We start from the raw sequence: 8,523 nt of genomic DNA, 5'->3' as shown, positions 1-8,523 counted from the left end.
TTCAAATGCTTCCCCTCCTCCTTAAAGGCAGGCACAGAATACGATTCAAGACGTCATTTGATGTCATTAGATTTGAGGGCTGCTGGCCGGGCTGTGAGGGTGATGAAAAAAGGCAGAATTGAAGAAGACATTTTCAAACCTTCATATTTTGCTGTTCTGACATGCTCTCAAACCATTAGCCACTGCCCTCACAGAGATGGACAGACAACTGATACTCTGCTCCCCAGCCTTCCCAAATCGAGACCTTCTGGATGGGCTAGACTACAGTCCCTATCATCCCCAGTCAGCACACTGTCTGGCAAGAACTGGTACTCTAGTTCAGGTTACAAAGCAAGAAAAGGCTATTTTCCCTGATTAGAGGATGACTGCCTAATTATGTTTAGCGCCCTGGGAATTTCTTTCAAAGGCTATCTAGTGCCCCCTGGTGCCCAGGCCTGAACTGAAACACCCCACTGGCAAATAATTTTTTTTTTAATTTTTAAAATAAAAGTGCTTTCTCTGTTTTGAATATGGGGAGGAGGTGGTCAAATTATTTTTAGGCAAGCTAGCTGAGGTCTTCAGCAAAGCAACAAACGGATCAGTTAGTTTGATTTTATGAAGCATAGAATAGAATAACAGAGTTGGAAGGGACCTTGGAGATGGTCTATTCCAACCCCCTGCTTAGACAGGAAACCATACACCACTTCAGACAAATGGTTATCCAACATCTTAAAAGTTTCCAGTGTTGGAGCATTCACAACTTCTGGAGGCAAGTTGTTCCACTGATTAATTGTTCCAACTGTCAGGAAATTTCTCCTCAGTTCTAAGTTGCTTCTCTCCTTGATTAGTTTCTACCCATTGCTTCTTGTTCTACCCTCAATTGCTTTGGAGAATAGCTTGACTCCCTCTTCTTTGTGGCAGCCCCTGAGATATTGGAACACTGCTATCATGTCTCCCCTAGTCCTTCTTTCTCTTAAGCTAGACATACCCAGTTCCTGCAACCGTTCTTCATATGTTTTAGTCTCCAGTCCCCTAATCATCTTTGTTGCTCTTCTCTGCACTCTTTCTAGAGTCTCCACATCTTTTCTACATCGTGGTGACCAAAACTGAATGCAGTATTCCAAGTGTGGCCTTACCAAGGCATTATAAAGTGGTATTAACACTTCACGGGATGTTGATTCTATCCCTCTGTTTATGCAGCCTAGAACTGTGTTGGCTTTTTTGGCAGCTGCAGCACACTGCTGGCCCCCAGTTACTACTATTGAGCAAGGTACCACCTATACTGCACCTGTGCATTTTGTTTTTCTTGCCTAAATGTAGAACCTTACTTTTTTCACCATTGAATTTCATTTTATTAGATAGTGCCCAATGCTCAAGTCTGTCAAGATCCTTCTGTATCTTTAGCCTATCTTCTGGAGTGTTGGCTATTCCTGCCAGCTTGGTGTCATCTGCAAATTTGATGAGTTCCCCATTTATTCCCTCATCCAAATCATTGATGAAGATGTTGAAGAGTACTGGGCCTAAAACAGAGCCTTGGGGTACTCCACTGCATACCTCCCTTCATGTAGATGCAGTTTCATTGAGGTGTAGAAAGTTATCACCCAGCCCTCTCCCAGAAAAATGAAACATCCTAGGAAATATTGAAAAGGCAAAATATTTCTCTGGATGTGAAAAGAAACATGTTTCAAAAAGACAAGGTAACTCTCCCTGCAGCTTCCTGCCCCCACCTTTTGTCCATGAGCCATTAAAGCCTGAGCCAGTCCCTTTACATAATAAAAGAGTTCTCCCCTTCAGCTCCAGGGGGATGGGAATGAAGGCATGATAATATAAGCCTTTACTCAACTGACCACATGGCATCTGAGAACTCTGAGAATTCAACCAAACCTGGACTCAGCCTAGAGAGTTGCCTCTGCATGGGCCCATGTGAGTCTGACAACCAATCAGAATACATTTCTTACACAGGAACAGGAAACACAGGTGGGACTGAACAGGTTATAAAAAGCCTAGCAAGCCCTTTCCCTTTCTCTTCTCCCCAACATTGAAGCATGTGATCACCTTTTCTGTTCAGGACTCAGGCCATGTGGTCCTGTCCACCATTAAAACCATCTTTCCAAGCAGTCTCCAGTGTCTTTTTCCCCACTTGGAGCCAAACCCAGAAGGACATTTCTTCCAACAATTGGCGACCCACAGATGGGACTCCAAGCTAGCCTAACCAATGGATATGGCCCAGGTAAGCCTCCCATGCCGGCACAGACCCCATTGAGTCTGTGGGTGGATTTTATCTTGGTCTTAGCCATTTGGATGTAGGTTTTAAAGGGGTTTTGAGTTTGAGCTCAAAGGCTGCCTGGAAAGAAGGTGAGTACCTCTAAATTTTAATTCTCTAAAATTTAATTTTAAAGCATGGGAAATGTGTGTATGCCTGCATGTGTGTGAGTGACAAAATCTTTCTCCCAATCACAGCTGGATCCTGGTTCCGTGTTTTACCAAGAGAGCCTGGAAAGTATTAGAATCAGGCCAGAGCACAGCACCTTCTGTTAGGGAAAGGAGAGTGTGTGTGAAAATGGATGGAAAAGTGAATGAAAATTTTGTTGTTGTTGTTACTTTTGTCCTGTGACAGCAAAAAAAAGCAAAGGCTCATTGTGCGTAAAGAGAGAAGGAGGTGCTGGTACTAACTGCAGAGGGGCAGAGGTCCTTCCCGGGTCACCTTTTTGGATCCGGAAAACCTTAGCAGAATTCCCTACGAGGAAAGGGGCCGAATACTTCATTGAGGGAATCAAAGTCATTCCCGGAATTTTTTTCTTCCAAAAACTTACGGTGGGTAACTCGGCTAGGCCAAAGTGAGCCCTACATGTAAAGGGTCATGGGAAGCGTTAGCTCGTGGGTGACAGGAGTTTCCCTTGGAGATTTCCTTGAAGCCTGGGATGCCAGGCACATGCCTATCTTGGTTGGCATGGAGAGCAAGGAAACTGTGGCAAATGGGCTTTGCTGAAAGATGATACAGGAAAACTAATTTGGATAAAGGTACTTAAAACAAAAAGGGAAAATGTTGGGGTTTCTTTTTTTTCTCTTGTCTGTTTGTCTCTTTCTCTGTCTTCTATGCAACCACGTGGTTTTGTTTGTTAAGATGTGTGCCTTCCCTAATTTAACAGATTTGTGCTGGGAATGACTAGGATGCCTAAACCTGAGAGTTCTCTTCCCCCCCCCTCTTATTTTCTCCTTGCCCTTGCGTAAATGTGTGTCTAAGTCTTTGTGCACCCTCAAGGTAATTGTAACTAAGATGTCTCCAATCCAAAAAGACAAGAATTTTAAAGTGTTCAAAGAAAGAAAAGAGTAAACTGGCAGAAATTGCCTTCGCTCAGTTTGTTGGGCCCAGAAAACTAAGTGAAGGTGGGGGGAGTCTTTACTTTGTGTTTGTTTGGCCAGCAGAAACAGAGTAAAGAGAAGGGTTTTTTTCCCTTCCTTCCTTCCCTATACCTTAAAGTAACAACCCAGGAAATGTTTTAAGTTCATTTGCAAGAAAAGTTTCATCCTTGCATTTATTGTGTGCTTAAATGATTTTACCTGTTCATTTCTTTCCTGAAGCATGTGAATCCAGACCCCATTTCTCATCTGTGATATCCCCATAATGTTTATCTATTTAGTAACTGATGGTTTTATTTTTCAAACTCTGCCTGCAAGCTATCTACCCCACCCCCCACGCCCCTCCCTTACCTCTAATCCTCCAACAATGCCTTTTCTGTGGGGGAAGGAACCTTGTTCTCATGTCTTTCAGCCCTGGAAGATTGTACTCTTCAGGTGAGTATAGATTTTTTTTCCCTTTGGGGGGAGGAGGAGAGTGTTGCCTTGTGTGTGCATGTATGAGATGAAGGAAATTCTTACTAAAGGTTTGCCTTCAACCTGAGTAAAAAAAAACCTCTGCACATTTATCTGGCCAACCTACTCTCTTGGTCCTAAAGTAGAAACCTGGCCTCCAGAAGGCAGTTTTGATTTAGATTTTGTCAACAAATTTGCAGATCTTCTGGCCACCATCCGATGAATCAAGAGCCCCACCCAGATGCAAACGATGTGTTAATGAAAGTCTCCATACAGCTGGATCTTTAAAAATATGCCAGCGCTGCTGGGAGGTCCAACCTAGAACCCTGGCCGAATGCAAACAATGTGTGGACAAAACATCTCTATACATCTTGATCTTTAAAAATATGCCCGCGCTTGCTGGGAGATCACGATAGAAGAGTTTGGATCTTTAAAAATTAGCCAGCATCCTGGCATATCCAAATTAGAAACAGAACACCCCAGGTATTAACAATCTAGTGCTTAAGGAGATAGAACAACGGGGTAACTTCAAGCAAAAGTAAGAAATGTAGCAGGTAATAAAAGGTAAAGCCTATTGCATGGGAAGACCTAGGTAATTGGACTTGATTAATTTGTTGTAATATCTGTTAAAATTCTTAGGTGTACATCTACACTAATAACATGTAGAATTGAATGGCATTGAATTGATTGCGATATGTTTGACCAGCTAGCAAAATAAATAAGCTTCTCAGCTAGGGCTTGAAGCTGTGGGGAAGGGGAGTGTAGTTAGGATTTAAACTGCTGAGTTTTCCCATGCTTGGAGAATGAGCCACATGTTCCCCAAGGAAAGAAAATTGAAGATTTAAAGGGACAGGACCTCCCCCAGGCCTGAAAGTGTTGTTCCATTGTATTTGTGCATGTATGTGTGTGTGTGTTGAGATCCTTTAATAATAGAAAATGGAGCTCATTGGCTTATGTACAGCTCCCTGAAATAATTGTAATAACTGCTTTGCATGAAGAAAGAATGAAATGGGATTTTTGTATGTGAAATTAATGATTGCAGTGCAAATGTGAGTATGTTGATGGTAAAAGTTGGTATGAATGTAGTTAGATTCCCTTTCATATAAAGAAAGAGTAAGTTGCAAGGTTGTTTAATGGTATGTGTGTGTATGCATGTGTGTTATCATTTCCAAACCTGAAGGGAGGGTGAGATCCTCTAATAATAGTACAAAATGGAGCTCATTGGCTTGTGAAAAAGCTCCCTGAAATACTTATAATGATTGGTTGGCATGAGCAAGCATGAAGGTCTGATTGCAGTATGAATGTGAGTATGTGTCCCCGATGCCCCAGGGAGTGATAAGTGAAGGGATCCAGAGACCCGTGATTGCCTGCGTGAATCCCCCCCCCCCTTCTGGGTCATTCTTTGGAGGGAAGCAGGAAAGGCGGGGAGAATGAGTGTCTGCTCATTTTTACCATGGGTGTGTGTATGAAATGCCCCCAGTGATACCTGTGAATGCCTCTGGGCATCCCCCCTCCTTTCCCTCCTTCCTTTTGGGTCATTAAAGGCAGCTGAAGTTTTTCTGCTCACTTTAACCATTTTTTCCTCTCCTGAGAAATTTAAAGTAAATGGGTGATCTGCTCCTGCACCTTTACCTTTCACTGTTGTGATCTTTCATCTGCATATAAAAGTTATGCAGTTACATTTCTTTGTCTGCTCTGAATACAATTTTGATTTTTTTTTCTTCTGGAAATTTTTGAGGTTTAAAATGCTTAATTAAACCTATAAAAAGAAATGATTTTGAGATATTATGCTTACATTTGTAAATGTTTTAACATACTTAATGAGAATTTGCTTCCATCTGAATGGAATCTGATATTTTGGAGTGTTGACTGAAAGTACCTTTTTTTTTTAATTGCATTTTTTTAAAGCTGTTCTTCTTCCCTCCCTCTTTTATGCCTGAGTGCATTTTTAAATGCGTATGAGTCAAGGTGCTCTACCCTATGATATTTTGTTTGTTTGTTTGTTTGCAATACAAGTCGTTGTCCCTCTTGGAAATTTACTCATCATTGCAAAAGTGTTTCAATCATAGAGGCAGTGGGAATATCATGTTCCATGAAATTTACATCATCTGCCTTCTGAAATAATGTTTGGATTTTCACACTTGGACAGAATGGGGGAAATTCCACAACATGAGACTAAAGATATGTCTGTAAAGAACTGTATACTTGGCCTCTCCTCTTCTTCTTCACCTCAGAAACAAAGGACTGCTAGCTCAAACCATAACTCTTGAATTGGCTGCTGGTGATTGCCTCCTGATACAACCTGACATGAGGAAAAAACTTAGCCAAGCCTGGGACAGACTACCAAGACTGACTGACCACTCTTACCAGCAAGCCAAACCTAATGCCATCTAGCAGACATGAAAAAGGACCCTGAGATGAAGTAAAGACCAAAAGACTCTCCAATTCCCACAAGACAGCTATAAAGACTACGGGGGAGGGTGAAAATTGATTGTAAAGTTTTCTTTCTTTGCCTCCTTCACAGAAATTCATTGTAAGGTTTTCTTTCCTGTCTCGTTTATATTGTAATCAGTTTAATGTATTCATGTAAGAATTGTATTTGAGAGTGACTGGCACAGCAAGATCTGAACACCTTAGATTTCTGTCTGGTGGGAGGGAAATTTATCCAAAATATCTGTATTTTCTGTATTGTAGAAGCAGCTACACACACAGACACAAAGAGAGAGAGAGAGAGAGGGAGAGAGAGGGAGAGGGAGAGAGAGGGAGAGAGAGAGGGAGGGAGGGAGGGAGGGAGGGAGGGAGAGAGAGAGAGAGAGAGAGAGAACCTATTCAGAATTAGATTGAAACTATCTCCTCCACACAAAGCTTCTCCTAGGTTGATTTTTTCCCTGACAAAAAAAAAGCCTAAGGAGTGATATCTCCCTTTTAATCCCATGGGTGAGGGTCCATTCCCCTCAGGCAATTCCCCCACTTGAAGAGTAGCAGAAAGGATCTTCAAAACTCAAACACTGACTGTGACTCAAAAAAAAAATGATGCTGCCCAGTTGCCCAGGAAAGCAGGACATGTTGCACTGGTGGTCTCTGATAGGAGTCCCTGGGCTCATTGTGTGTAATTTTTAAAAAAATACTAAATAACTTGGATTGCACACTAGCTAATCTCAATTTGGCCTCACTAAAATAAGAGCTAGGGCAGGTTCAAGAACCATCCCTTGGAAATGGGCAGCCTGTAGTTCTTTAAAAGGCAGAACCATGGCTGTGAAGGATTTTTGGGCTTTGTAGTTGCTTGTAACCTGTCTGGAAGCTCACAGAAAGTGGTATCAAGCATCTGAAAATAATTGGCATAGAAAATTGGATACTGTAAATTTATTTCCAAATCTTTTACCCTGGCAGCTAGACCTTTATGGTTGAAAGCTCTCTGGGAGCCACTGAAGGGATCCTTCTGCTGTCTCTCTCAATGCCTTTCCATCAGAAAAATTAAGTTTCCCTGATATGACCAATTTTGATCTTTTGTCAAGAACATGTGCATTCCACTCACGTTTTGAAAAAAAAAAGGAGGGATTGTGGAAAGTTATCACCCAGCCCTCTCCCAGAAAAATGAAATATCCTAGGAAATATTGAAAAGGCAGAATATTTCTCTGGATGTGAAAAGAAACATGTTTCAAAAAGACAAGGTAACTCTCCCTGCAGCTTCCTGCCCCCACCTTTTGTCCATGAGCCATTAAAGCCTGAGCCAGTCCCTTTACATAATAAAAGAGTTCTCCCCTTCAGCTCCAGGGGGATGGGAATGAAGGCATGATAATATAAGCCTTTACTCAACTGACCACATGGCATCTGAGAACTCTGAGAATTCAACCAAACCTGGACTCAGCCTAGAGAGTTGCCTCTGCATGGGCCCATGTGAGTCTGACAACCAATCAGAATACATTTCTTACACAGGAACAGGAAACACAGGTGGGACTGAACAGGTTATAAAAAGCCTAGCAAGCCCTTTCCCTTTCTCTTCTCCCCAACATTGAAGCATGTGATCACCTTTTCTGTTCAGGACTCAGGCCATGTGGTCCTGTCCACCATTAAAACCATCTTTCCAAGCAGTCTCCAGTGTCTTTTTCCCCACTTGGAGCCAAACCCAGAAGGACATTTCTTCCAACAGAGGACTACATGTTGATTTATTTATTTATTTATTTATTTCGATTTATCAGTCGCCCCCTCTCCGCAAAGGGACTCGGGGCGACGTACAATTAAATAAAAATAGAAGTGTGGCATGGAGGAGGTAACACCAATATTTAACAGTCAAGTTCAAATAAATAACAATAAATTAAAACAATTAAAACAGTTAAAAACCCCAAAATTTACGTATAAAATATTAAAATTGCCAGGGAGGTTAGAAAGTTCTAGTTAAGCCAGGCCGGCTAGTTGGAACAGGTGGGTCTTGAGTTTCGTGCTCAAGACTCGCCTCTGACGTCCCCCCTGAAACACTGAAGGGGGCCCATTCCCTCTGGATTTGAGCGATTTTATCCTGCAGATATTCCCCAAATTCCTCTGCCCTGCCCTGCAAAGGGGGCTCCCGCTGCCTCTGTGACAAGAGGGAGCGGGTCTCTGCGGACGCAATAAGAGTGGCACAATATCGACGTTTGCCCACTCTTAATGCCACAAGGTAAGTCCTTAAGTAGGTTCTTACCTGTGTTGGGTCAAATTCGGAGCGAGAGGATCTCCATCTGCTCTCTAGGCGTC

The 8,523-nt window shown here is 42.3% G+C and overlaps 1 long non-coding RNA gene across 1 annotated transcript; it reads left to right on the top strand.

Annotated features, from left to right (window-relative positions):
* Positions 1–2,380: 2,380 nt before the first annotated feature.
* Positions 2,381–7,880, top strand: LOC309400488. The gene is made up of 2 exons (XR_014176665.1): positions 2,381–2,456; positions 3,104–7,880. It is a non-coding gene; the product is annotated as an uncharacterized lncRNA (long non-coding RNA).
* The last annotated feature ends 643 nt before the right edge of the window (positions 7,881–8,523 follow it).

This window comes from Natrix helvetica, assembly GCF_964273705.1.
Source record: "Natrix helvetica genome assembly, chromosome: W".
Taxonomy (NCBI): domain Eukaryota; kingdom Metazoa; phylum Chordata; class Lepidosauria; order Squamata; family Natricidae; genus Natrix; species Natrix helvetica.
This window is presented reverse-complemented; position numbering and strand designations above follow the sequence as displayed.